Here is a 13766-nt window from a genome sequence, read left to right on the forward strand (position 1 = left end):
CGATCGAATATAAAGTTAAAAAGATGTCGAAAGTTACTCGAATCTTTAGCATCCTCGAGTATTCACCCAAAAACCAGAGACCCCGGATCAAGGAAGCCCCATCCTCCGCATTCGTATTAACCCAGAAAACAGATGCTCGAACCGCGCGACTCATTAAAATTTAAATCCTCCCCATGCATGCGGAGAGAAAGAAGGAGAGAGAGAGAGGAGGGAAATAGAGAGCAATCGTGGCGATGGGCGGCTTGTGGCGGATTTTCGCTAACAATAAGTGTCGGAAAGGCTGGTGTCGACACGGCCTCAACACGGCCACGACGTCCCTTCTTCGAGGGAAGGGTGGGGCGGCAGTGGGTCGACGTAGATGACGGTGGCATCGATTCGCCATTTGTCTCGTCGCTTATTTCCTGGAGACGCCTCCTCCTCCTCCTCCTCTTCCTCCCCCTCTGTCTTACGTCCGGAATTCGGCGCGCGTGAGGAGACGCGTGCCGGTATGCGATTGCTCTCCGCAAAGGTGGCCGACACCTGACAACGAATACACGTCGTGCTTGCTCGCGCGTGAGACGTCCTGCTAGAGTTGCGCAGCCCTTTCTCGAACCGACGATCGGCGCGATTTTTCATCGTCGGATCGGTGAGATTGATGGACTTGTCGAGCTGGGACCGGATCGTGAAATTTAATTGGGAAAATTTCTCCTCAAGCGACACTGTTTTTTTTTCCAGGTGCATTTTTCGTCGAATCGTTCAGAAATTTTTGATTCCTCTTGGATGGACGGACTCCCGTAAACGGTGCGAAATCTCGTCTGCAGTTTCATTTGCATTATCACTTCTTTTTAAAGCAATGAAATACGTAAGACGCAGCGAATGCTTCCTATTCATATTGAAAAAAAGTTTTAAACTTACTCCAAACCGATGCCATGAACGGCTAATAGATAAGTCTTGATGTTCGTGTGAAAATAACCTAGTTAAACTTCTAACCTGATGCGAAAAAATGAGGAATGAATATTCCTGGAGCCATCGATTGCGATTTTTACGAACTTAATTTTTTCTTAATGGAGGAAAGGAGGACAATTCCTCCAAGCCTGTAATTACACCCTCCCATCGTTTCCAACTTCTTCGTCAAAAGTTCCTCCCCCGTGTACAGCGTGTACGGAACAGTAATTAAAAACCTAACTAAGGAAAAGGGAAATAAAGCAGGAGGAAGGCGAAAGGAAGGAAGAGCGTGGAGTCGATGAAGGGGGCGGGATCGGTGGAGGGGGCGGCGCGTAAGCGGGAAAAACTTGTGGCCCTTGTTATCACGGTCGTTACCGCGATAATATCGCCTTGTTCCACACACAGTTACACACACACGCACACACAGAGAGAGAGAGAGGTGCGCGACGATATTTGCCGCGGCGGGCTCGCATGCAACATCGCCTCTCCCCGTGTTTTATATATATATATATACACACGCATACACCCGCGCAATGGCGAGCCGCCCCTGTAAACCCGCTAACGAGGGAACCGTAGCCCGACACCTGACCCCGAACTTTACTCTTCCTTCGACCGTAACCGTCGCTCGAAATAATGAAGGATAACCGTTATTTGATTCGGTTTGGCTCGCGGAAAATCCATCCATCCAGGATTCGGGGGCGCGGATTCCACGGCTCCCATCCGCGCCCGTCCTCCTCCTCCTCCTCCTCCTCTTCCCCCCTCCACGGCTTAATGAAACGCGGAATGCGAGCCCCAGGAGGAGAACGGAATTGTGAAACGGGCTTTGAAGGAACGATTTCGGAGGATTGTTTCGCCCCCTTTTCCGCGTCTGGAAATGCTCGCATTCGTTTATCCAGTCGGGGAGGGGGAGGGGGAGGGGAGGGGCGGATTATTTTGCCGGAATGCTTCATCGTCTGTTGGATTGACGGAATGCTTCTCTCCCGGTCGAGCAGCGTTTTATTAGATTCGAAGGGGAAGGGAGAGGGGGAGGGGGTAGGGGGAGAGTGGACGTGCGTGCAATACGTTCGTTAATTCGGTGGTTAACTAACGAATGAAGCGGTTCGAAGTCGTTGGCGAGGGATAAGGGTTTAAGGATTAGCGAGATGTATTAGCGTGTTATGTCCCATGGAGAGAGGGAAGGGGTAGAGTGTCGTATCATTATTGTTATTAACCGTTTGATCGTCCCCCCTCTCGAGGAAAACTTGGCGGGCTTGTCTTTTTAAGCGTGGTTCATGAATAATAAACAAAGGGTCTCAAAGGGTTGACGCGTGATCCGGGCTTAATGACGAGGCCGCTTTGGATAGGATTGATAGGGATCCGTGTATTAATCTGAGAACTTACTGGTCGGTCACACTTTCGTAGGAACGTAAACAAAAGGAAAATTCCAGTTTGCGGCTTATCACGGCCCCGCCCGGCGTGGCGGGATAAATATAAACAGGCTGTAATAATATCGGGCTCGAACTGGGAGAGCAGGATGAATTCGTCGATGGTCTTAAGCTTGGAGCTGTTACTCGGCGGATTCCATTAACCGAGAGGCCAATTTACATAGAATAATAGGGGGAGAGGAAGGGGCGGGGTCATTAGTCTCGATCCTCTCAATTATTTTTGGATTAATCATTAATAGTATCTCATTAGGATTAAATCAATAACTGGATTTTATTAAAGATTTAAAAGTGATGAAACGTTGGTAATTCTCGGTAATCCGTTATAAAAATCACGTTGTATGAAGGTAAAATTATTTTGAACGATTCCTTTAAATATATTTCCGGTTTATCGATCGATTCGTCGGAATATAAAAACATTAAATTGCAACTTTGTGCAAATAATTCTTGTTTGGTAACGATTAACGATTTTATGCAACATCTTAATCGACGAGAAAAATTCAAAGTTCTTGGATAGCTCAAAGTATACATCACAACTTCAATAATCCTTTTCTGACTAATATCTCGTATATTTAGAAACTTAATCTCAATCCTAGACTCGTCCAATCCCAATCCATTCGTCTTATATCACGTGGCTCAATATCATTGAACAAGAATTATCTAAATTCTTTCGTTATCGAACTATTAATCAACGTAATTGAGTGTACAAACTTCGATCCTAGACTCGTTCATTCAGACGTCTCGTGGCTCAAAGCCATTGAACAAGAATTATCTAAACTCTTTCGCTATCGAACTCAGTGCATCGCAATCAACTTCTTTATAATCCTTCTTCGATCGACCTAACCTCAATTCTAGACTCGTTCATTCAGACGTCTCGATCGACCTAACCTCAATTCTAGATTCTAAATCCTCATCCATTCAGATTTCGTATTGGTTATACACAAACACGTAATTGTGTTTGTGTATAAATAATACCACAAGAAAAATTTGAAGTACATCACAATCAATTTCATAATCGACTTAACCTCAATCCTAGACTCGTCCATTCGCGTCTTATGGCTCAAAGCCATTGAATGAACGATTATTTGAACTCTTTCTCTATCGAGCTCAGTGCATCACAATCAACTTCTCTATAATGCTTTTTTGTTCGACCTAACCTCAATTCTAGACTCGTTCGTTCAGATATCTCGATCGACCTAATCTCAATCCTAAATCCTAAATCCTCATCCATTCAGATTTCGTATCAACTTAATTGTGTTTGTGTATAAACAATACCGACAAGAAAAATTTAAAGTACATCACAATCAATTTCATAATCGACCTAACCTCAATCCTAGACTCGTCCATTCGCGTCTTATGGCTCAAAGCCATTGAATGATTGATTATTTGAACTCTTTCTCTATCGAGCTCAGCTCATCACAATCAACTTGTTTATAAAATTCTTTATCGCCTTCTTCGATCGACCTAACCTCAATTCTAAACTCGTTCGTTCAGATGTCTCGATCGACCTAATCTCAATCCTAAATCCTAAATCCTCATCCATTCAGATTTCGTATCAACTTAATTGTGTTTGTGTATAAACAATGCCTACAAGAAAAATTTAAAGTACACATTTCGCGTCTTATGGCTCAAAGCCATTGAACAAATGATTATCTAAACTCTTTCGCTATCGAGCTCATCCTTTTTCGTTCGACCTCAATTCCAGACCCGTTCCATTGAATTCGATTGAACAAGAATTAAACTCTTTCTATCGAACTCTCGCGTTCATCCGCTGTGAATGAGCGGTATCGGTGGGCATGGCGCGAGGAATCCTAAATGGGGTGGACCGTGATGCGTCACAAGGTGGATAAAGCGACAGTAGCGTTTCGCGGCGCGTTTTGAGGGTTGTCTGTACAATTGCGGTTAATTACTAGCACATTCATGCACACGATACACGCTCCTTAGCCGGGCAGTAGCTGTGCGCACGACGTGCCTACTAATCCGGTGTGCAGATGGCGACCGTAATTCGTTAGTTGCTCGGGACACGTCCATCGAATTAGCGGCGGACTTAATTAAATCGCCCAGATAAACAACTTCTCTTCACGCTGGACAGCCACGCGACAGCGAGCTCTCTTTATCCGGCTGATATGCGCACACCTTTTTTCCACACACCGCTCCCTGATATTTGAATAGAATGACCCCTTTATAAATGTGGAACTCCTGAGAGGAGTTGAGCATAAGGAATGAATGGGGTCGGGTGTTAGCAAGATTACGTATAATCTTCCTCGTAACTATTTAATCGCTGTGAAAGTATGAAAAGAAGAAGGGAAAGGGGAATTGAAATTAAAGAATAACGCGACACGTGTATCGCGAATGTCCATCCGAGCGATTAGAATGAAATGTATAGAGTTTCTCATTAACACAGTTGCCATTGTTATTACATTGGTAAAAATTGTTCAGAGTTGAATGGTTTCAGCAAGAGTGTATCCTCGTCCTATTACTTCTTTCCGTAACTGGATACACAGGAGGACACGTGAAGATGATTAACGTTTTGGATGATTCATGACACGGAGTGGGCTAAAATAGATCAACGTTTTCTCGTAGAGAATATCAAGTTGTATCGGCTGACAAAAAATATATCCACGCCCTCAGAATCCGCCCTTCTTGGAACTATTAACAGTACCGACGAGAATAAAAGTGATACAAATATCCGAACGAAAATTTGTACGATAATAAATTTGTACGAACTTTTGTAAAAATTCGAAAGGCTGCCTTTAACCCTTTAAAAGTAACAAAACGAATCGTCTCTCGTTCGCATCGTGTTATTTCTTGCGAATGTTTATAACGAAATTTCGCCTCTATAAAAATCACTGTGCGGGCGAGATAAAACTGACGGCAGCGAGAAATATTTGCCGGTCCATCGGTTTGATCGTTCCCCGGTATCGGACCGCAGATTTTTTTTTTCCTCCCTTTCTTTCATTGTTGTTGTTGTTGTTACACACGCACGCGTGCGCGCAGGTTTTTCTATATGCAAAATAACGCGTCCGGCATATTCACCTAGACGCGTTACACGCAACGTCTGCTCAATTGGCCCTCCTCTCGTATAGCGAGCTTAAAAAAAAAAAAAAAAGGAAAAAAAACGGAAAAAAAAACGATCGGCGCTCTACCGACACCTGTCAGACAGAAAATAACTCTTGTCATCGTCGCGATCGACGGGGCTCGCGGGTTAACTGCGAAATTGTCGCGTTGCACGTGGACGACATCAAAGCCTTGCCATCCCGCCGACGAGTATTTCTTTGATCGCGAGTCTGGAAATTGAAATTGTCGATATACTATTTTCCTTCTATTCCCCTCCCCTCCTCTCCCTTTTCCCGGTGAGCAATAGGGGATGGTTGTTTGGACAGTTGAGTCTTTGATTAGAGGCCAGGTAGTTTTAAAGATTAACTCTGATTTGCTTTTTCGTCTGATCTTTTTTTTCTTCCTTTCCTTTTTCTTTTTCTTTTTTTTTGTATGTATTTGCGATAGTATTTGGTGACCAGAATCTAGAAATATCGGGTTTAAGGGTGAGTATATTTATATATAGTTTCTCTTTTAAATAAAAGTTCCAGAGATATCGAATCCGGGTAATTGGAATTATTTCTTTGAAGAATTGAGAATCTTGTATTTGGAAATGTCTAAGATTTGCATCTACGATATTCGCACTAATTTCTTTATTACCTTTATTGTTTACTCTGAAACATCCTTGAATGAAATATCATCGATTCGCGCGAATCGTTAAGAGCCTCGACGCGGAAATTTTGAATATCCAACCGTTATTCAATTATCTGATTTCCCTTTAAGACACCTACGTGCTCGGCTCGTTCACACGTTTAACGACGCTCGCGATACCGATCCCACGCTCCCTCTCACCGTGCTTCGCTCATCGTAGTCGGAATCAGAATCGTAAAACCGGTCATATCGAGCGTCGTAAAAGCCATCTAGCTTCGGCTCTCCGAAACGAGCCGAATTACAGTCCCCGCGCAAATGAAAGTAAAAAAGGGGGAAAAATTCTCTCCCTCCCCTTTCATCTTTGCTCTTCCATTACCACCGAATGTCTTTATCACACCTCTTTCCCAGAAACGCGGGAAATAAATACAATAATTTTTACAAGGAGAAAAAAAAAGACCGTCCAAATCGTTGTTCTCTCTATCATTCCCTTTATTGTTCCCAGAAAGGAAAGGAATCCCAATGTTATGTTCGAGAATGAAGACGGTAACGGGGCGCAAAGTGTCTGCCCGATTAGGTCTGTTGGATATCGACGAGGAGGAAATGGATCGATCACGGATCGACAACGGAAGAGAGGATGCCTTGGTGGAGCAAGAGGCACCGCACAGACACTTGCACGCACGCTCGAGGTTTCTTAATCACTGCCTCTAATCGGTCGGAGCCCGACTCATCAATCTCTTCGCGCGCGTCAAAGAGACTGGGAGTTGTATAGTTAATGAGGCCGAAGCGCAACGCTCGCGGGTCCGCCAGGAGCTCTTGCGGCCGCCTTTCAAAGCGGGTTCGGTGTCTTGTTAATTATTCGACGTTTGCTTTAGTTTAGACCGCGTAATCCGCGCATTATTCAACAGAGAGCCGCGCGTCCGCGACTACAGTTATCAATAACATATGACGCGAAGCCCACGGCCGATTTGAAATTATGCGTTTAACGAGGCTTAAATATTGCACGCACACATGTGTGTGTGTGTGTATATATTCATATATATATATATTATATACATATATATGCCAGATTCGCTAATCCGCCCAGCTGGATTCACGTTCGACCGGTTCGCCCCTAGCCTGCACACGATCGATCGCATTATATCAAATAAACTCGTCCCCCGCCAGGTGTGCTTTGCTGATTACGTTACGTCGAACGAAGTCAAATCTGTCCGCATGCATTGTTATTCCGCGTGTAATCGCTGTCATCGGCAGATCGCGGATGAAAAACCGCGGATACCTGGTGTTTGTCGCGTGCACGTCGGGTTGCCTTGCGTCAGTTTGAATCGTGGCAGAAATATCGTATTATATCTACTCTCGTTTGCTTGGAATTTTGAAGAAATTGTGCCATCTATCCCTGTGATAGATCGAAAAAGGATGGAGGAAAATAAAATTTGGAGACTGCTGGAACGAACGTTGATACATTCAGACGGTGGCCTTGTTGGATGCAGATGGCGCTAGTTTGATTCGAGTAAATTGCCGCGTGGCGATAGATTAAAGGTTTATGCGTCTCGCGAAATTTAGATTTCCGGCCGTTTCTCGGCTCTCGTTAAGTTGGTCTTAGGTTAGTCTCTTTGTGGATCGTTGAAGTTCAGCGATGGGTTGGAAGACCGAACTAATTTTCGGTTGCAAGACGTTGCCCCCGGCGTTCAATTAACGAGCCTTTCTTCGATACAAGGGACCCGTGATCAGAGGATCGACGTGAATTCTTCTCTCACGAGGTGTATCGCGCGTTCTAATTATTATCCTCGTGGATGATACGATGTTTTGTTTCACAGGTCGTTTGATAAATCAAGCCTGAATACTCGGGAAAATTGATACGTGCGAGTTCTAATTTGCTCCCTTGTCTTGTCGAAAAAGATACGGTGTATTTAAATAATACAATTAAAATTATATTTCGTGCAAAATGGTTTGCATAAAGCGATCAAAAATATGAAAGAGAAATTGCTTGCAGGAAAATATCGATGATTTGAGAAATTTTTCAATTTTGTTTCTGCTTGTCGAGGTACAATTAGATGTAGAACAAAACATACGTATGTAGCTTCCAGTGTATATTTTTGATCAAATTTTAAAGATTCGATGAATATTAATTGCAATCGTTCTCGCGTGGATTATTAATCGGCAAATTGATGATTTATCTCGTTACGAGCTCCAACGATGAGATTGCCCTTCTTTCCAACTTATTCCGCGGCAAATCGCCGTGAGGCGGGTTCAGCAGTTGTTCAGAAGAAACATGCAGAGCGTGAAAAACGAGAGAAAATCAGTGCTCTCGGTCCGGCCACGAGCGTTATTCCTTAATTGTACCGTTGAATGCAAGAGAAGTCTCAGTGCCAAAAAGTTTAAGTTTCGTAAGAAAATGTTCTCGCAAGATTACCAGGTTGGATATTTTTTATACGTAGTGACAGTTTCCCCGAAACTGTTTAAAAGTTTCCCGAATTGAATTTCTTCTTTAGAATTGCATCGTCGTAATACGCTTCTTTGAAACTGACTACGATATTTAACGTATTCCAATTACATTAAACTACGAATATACAGCGTCTCTTTCTAATAAGATAAAACAATATTTTATATTTCACACAATGTGTATTGATAAATTCGAAGAAATATATCACGAACGACAATGTTTCCAACTAAATAATAACGAAGCTAGATGGCGTTGTCCTCGTATTGAGGACGATATTTGTGATATTCGAAGGGATATATCATGAACGTTCGTGTTTCTAATTAGACAATAAAGTGGAAGCTAGATGACGTTCATGTCTTGGACTTGTTGTCTTTAAATATCGTTTTCATATTTCACATTTGCTCGAAGGAATATGTCATAAACGATGTTCGTGTTTCCAATTAGACAATAAAGTGGAAATTATCACGAAGCTAGATGGCGTTCCATACTATGAACTTTTTATCTTTAAGCGTCGTTTTCATGTTGATATTTTATATTTGTGCGATATTCCAGGGAATATATCGTAAACAGCAGTGTTCGTGTTTCCAATTAGACAATAAAATGGAAATTATCACGAAGCTAGATGGCGTATCTTTTTGTGGCTTCTTTCACGAAGACGAAACAATCTTCCATGGGCAAGGAGTTACTAGATGTCACTATCATTAAAAGCATCGGTGTACATTTTATTCATTTATCGCGTTCAGACTATATTCACGATGTTATTGTTCGCACAGATAGAATTTCGTTGCAACTTGGGTTGATCACGTTCCAGGCGATTTTATTAATAGAAATTAAAATACGTTGGCCACGAATGTAAAAGCGAGTTTCGATGAGCGGATCAATTGATGAGCCCCGACTCTGACGTTTGGACGTGCTGTTCGTTTAATTGTGCGCACGTTTTTGAAAATCAGACGGGTTTGTTTGCGCATTCTGTGATTCTGTATATAAAAAGGATTGCGTGAAAGGAGTAATGAATGTAATAAGAAGAATATAATTATTGCGCTTCGTTGATATCATTAAGGTCGATTTTTTAATCAGAAACTATTTTGTGAACTCGATAGAGATTATAAGACGAGACAAAGAGTTATAAAATTACTAGAAGAAAAGAAATAATAAATAATATTTTTAATTTGCATAAAAGTATTCGCATTTTATTAATGGCCAAACGACGCGCTATTGGTTAATAAAAGCAGATCAATTTTTTTTAACAATCACAGAATAATATCCTCTCTTATTATTTTTATCTAAACGTTCTGCATTCCATTTACTCGATAAAGAAGCAATTGTTCGTCGAATGATCCAGATTCATGCTATTTCACAGATGTAAATTAATGTGTCTTTAACATACCCTTGAAATCGCCGTCGTTCTCTCAGTCGCCATCGAAGTTTCGTAGACGTCGCATATCTCGTCCGGTAAGAATGTCTTTTTATCTGCGTGTGTTTTCACGTGCGTTGCTCGCGCTTAAAATATCATGGAACGACATGGGAATGAAGAGAAGAAATGAAAGAGAGGGGTCTACGTATAACTCGAGAGAAGAGCGGAACGAGCGGTGTCATTTTTAATTGGCGAAAATTGCTGGAAGAAGAATTTGCATAGTTTTCAGGAACGAATATACGAATATATATTATACGTATATTTAACACGAATATTTCTCCAAACACTTTCGAATTTATAATAATTGTCGACATCGTTCGGAATAAATGCGTAAGAGTGGTTAAAATATTTTAATGGAAACAATTCTTGGAGAAACAATTCGTGTATATAACTTGGAAGAAAAAATTTGCCTTGAAATCGTACGAAGAAGAGAAATAAAATAAAATAAAAAAATTTGTACAGTGGAACTGTTTATCGTCTTCTTTTTATCAGTGCGAAAGGAGGAATTTTTTTTCCTCGCTTAAGCACAGGTCTAATTGTGAGATCGTTCTTTAAGCAGTTTTCGCCGGATATTGGGTTCCCGAACAGGGGATAATAAAATCAATGCTGGCCGAAATCGGAAGTTTTTTCTCGAAATCTCCACGTTTTCTCGGACATTGGTGTTTCTTTTTTTTTTTCTTTTCACAAAAATCACACAACAAGAAGTTGAAACGTTCGAGATATTTCCCGAATCAGAGCGAGACGATTTTCTTTCTCGTGAAAATTCATCCTTTCTGCTTACCGTTTCTTAACGTTACTTCCCTCTCTCCCTTTCTTTCTGTGTTCCAATTTTGCTCGTTCGAACGAATGATACAAATCAATCGCTTTGGAAAGAAGCGGTATGGTATAATATACAGTTTCAATTTGATTTGTCGGAAAATTCATTTTCAAATATCATTATATAAAAAGATTTGTATTCCTTCAAAGAATTCATTCATAATTTTTGTAGAATAATTTACACGATTCTTTCACTTCAACTGTTTTGTATATAATTAAGTTTCGCGTAAATTTCAGGAAAAACCACCAATGATCGTTGACCCCCTCGAAGCACGAAGCCCACAAGCTGCAAACATATTCGCCTGGACGAGCGACTAACCATCCCGCGGTGAAAGGTGAGTACCTCATCCCCGTCTCTCGAATATTTTTCCCAAAGGAAATCTTGGAATTTCCTTGGAACGAGAGAAATCGCCAAATTTAATTTTCCCACGGAACATCGTCTATTGTTTCGGAATGTCGGCCGTGGTAACTCGAGCTAACGTCGCGAGAACGAACGAACGAACGAACGAACGAACGCTTTTCCTCTTCGCTGGAAGCGCGTTCACCCTATTTTCCAGCGAGCTGCAAAATTTCGAAAGTGGAGGTAAATAAAAAAAAAGAAAGAAAGAAAGAGAGAGAAAGAGAGAGAAATGCGTCGTAATTGCCTATCGTTCGCGAGCCGCGAAATGACGAGGCACGTTCCATAATTTTTCCTCCCCCTTTTTTCTCTTTTTTCACGAGTCACGAATCACGACAAACAAAGAGGGGGAGAGAAAAAATTTTTTTTCCACGAGGCTTTCTCGTCCCACATTGCCGGCATCTCTTACGAGTATGTAAAATTGGGTTAGAGAGGAGGAGAGAGGAAAAGAGAGTAAATTTTTTTATTCTTTTCTTTTGGAATTTATTCTTGTCTTCGATCTATCTATCACTCGTAATCACGTGTAGATGTATAATCACGAATAAGTAATTAAACAATAAAAAAAGAGACTATTACGAAATCAGAAGAAATTCCTTTACGAGAAGGTAAAGTTCGGTTCGTATCACCACTTTCTAAACGAAAACCAAAAGTTATTAGGATGGATTTAATTATATTTGTCTAAGCAAGCTCGAAAGTCTATTTCTTCGTCGAGCCTCAATTGCTTGCGATTTGAAAAAGAAGCACATCAACTCGCTCGTTTTTCTGTTTTACCAATTTTTCTGTCTGCCTCGAATCAACCCATGAAGATACTCGAGAACACTCTGTACATTTAAATGTTCGCTGCATTAAAGGAGGGTATGGATGGGAAAACGAATTGCAGAGGAATCGAAGAGATGAAAACTTACGAAATATCGAGGATATATATTTAATATCTTGCGCGTTACAAGAGTCTGTTCAAAGAGAATCTCGAATTTTTCCTTTAAACATTCAATTTGAAGAGGCGGAGAGCACGGTTTAGATAATTTTGCGCGCGCGTGAAAGGAGCAAGTTTAAAAACGCGGGAGCGCAAATGTATTCCAGCACCGCAACGGCTTCGTTTTCGTGTCTACGTAAATTCTGTCGCCCGATTATCTACATAATAGGCGAGCGTACAGAGAATTTATCGTCCGACTTCCCAATGAAAATTCATGTCTCTCTTTCACTGAAATTTTCCTTCGTTTCGAGGGAAGGAACAGCAAGGTCTTCCTCCCCCCAACCCTTGATAAATTCTGCATTCCGCGGCCGGTGACTTCGAAACGTATTCCTTCCCTCTGAATTTTCACCCTCGAACATCATCGTTCGATCGACAAGATATTTTTTCTCTTCAAAAGTACAGATTCAAGAATTGAAAAATCTCCTTCTCTCATCTTTTCTATTAATCAAATCAGATTACACTTACAATAGAAAAGCGTTTCTTCTGTATAAAGAACGAAACGAAAGAAGATTGGAAAAAATTTTAATTACCAATTAACCAATCTAAAAATTCTCAAAGATAAAAATTAATAAGGGATGTCTGTATCTCGAGTCGAACTTTGCCACTCTCTATCTCTCTCTCTCTCTCTCTCTCTCTCGAAAAAAGAATTCTGCCGAGAATAAGAATGTTCGATTTAAAAACGCGAATAAAAACAAGGGGGGAAGGCAGTGGCAGGGACACGTGAGCTCGTAGAGGGAAGGAAACGTCTGGCAGACGGCGGGTTACGTGATATCCGAAGTCACTCACGAATTCATAGGATCCCTTTTCTTCTTTGTTTTCCTCCGCGCGGCCGTGTAACTCGCACGCGGCCACGCGTACCGATTCGGTAATGCTCCGAGGATTTCCCGGCCAATCTCGCCCCGCTTTCCTCCAAATCTCCCGCCAATGATCCGCGTCGTGTTTTTCTTCCCTCCCCGCCCCTTAATCCGCCCGAATGCTCGCCTCCCTCCCTTTCCCCCGGCTGGAATTTTAGACGGTTCCACAAGAAACCTTGCTTCCCGAAACCTTCATCGTTTTATCATTTACTCGCCGATTTTTAGGAAGTGGTTTAGGCGGGGCGGAGGAGAGTGCTTGTATTCTTGGACGCGCTTGGGAATTTAGGATTCAAGGAGATTTAAGGATTCACTGAAAAATGGTGGATGGATGATTTGTAAAAAATTGTGGAACAGCGATGGGGAAAATTGGATTTTTAAATAATAATTTCTTGTTGATCTTGGTAAAGATCAATATTTGAAAATAAGATTTTTGCAGAGTATATGTAATCTCGATATCGGAGTATTTCTATAATATTTTACCAAATGTAAGGTAAGGAGATCTCTCGTTTTATTTAATGCGTCGTTTTACTCGTCGTGGATTTTTAGGAAGTGGAAGTGAAAAGATCATCCTAAAATCACTAAGAGGATTTAGTTGGAATCACTAAAGAAGTTGGAGATTTGTAAAAAATTGTAGAACAGGGGAAATTTGAACTGTGTTGCGGATAATTGGATTTTAAATAATGATTTCTTGACGATAATTGTAGTGATAATTGTAGTTATATCAGGGATATATAATAATATTTTGCCAAACATAGATATAAGATTGGATAATAATTTGTGCTTCTCCTCCAATTTATCATTTACTCGTCGATTTTTAGAAAGTAGGAGCATCACTAAAGA

The 13766-nt window shown here is 41.4% G+C and overlaps 1 protein-coding gene across 8 annotated transcripts in view; it reads left to right on the forward strand.

Moving 5' to 3' along the window:
* The window catches only part of LOC108002596 (uncharacterized), a 352190-nt gene that overhangs the window by 131677 nt on the left and 206747 nt on the right, over positions 1-13766 (forward strand). For 5 of the 8 annotated variants that reach the window (XM_062078870.1, XM_062078872.1, XM_062078873.1 and 2 more), the window contains one exon: positions 10940-11037. The exons of the other annotated variants lie outside the window; for them this stretch is intronic. The gene's annotated coding sequence lies outside the window, so the exon portion shown is untranslated. The remainder of the gene's footprint in view (positions 1-10939; positions 11038-13766) is intronic. 8 annotated transcript variants of the gene reach the window in all.

The sequence above is a fragment of the Apis cerana genome, linkage group LG8, assembly GCF_029169275.1.
Source record: "Apis cerana isolate GH-2021 linkage group LG8, AcerK_1.0, whole genome shotgun sequence".
Classification (NCBI taxonomy): domain Eukaryota; kingdom Metazoa; phylum Arthropoda; class Insecta; order Hymenoptera; family Apidae; genus Apis; species Apis cerana.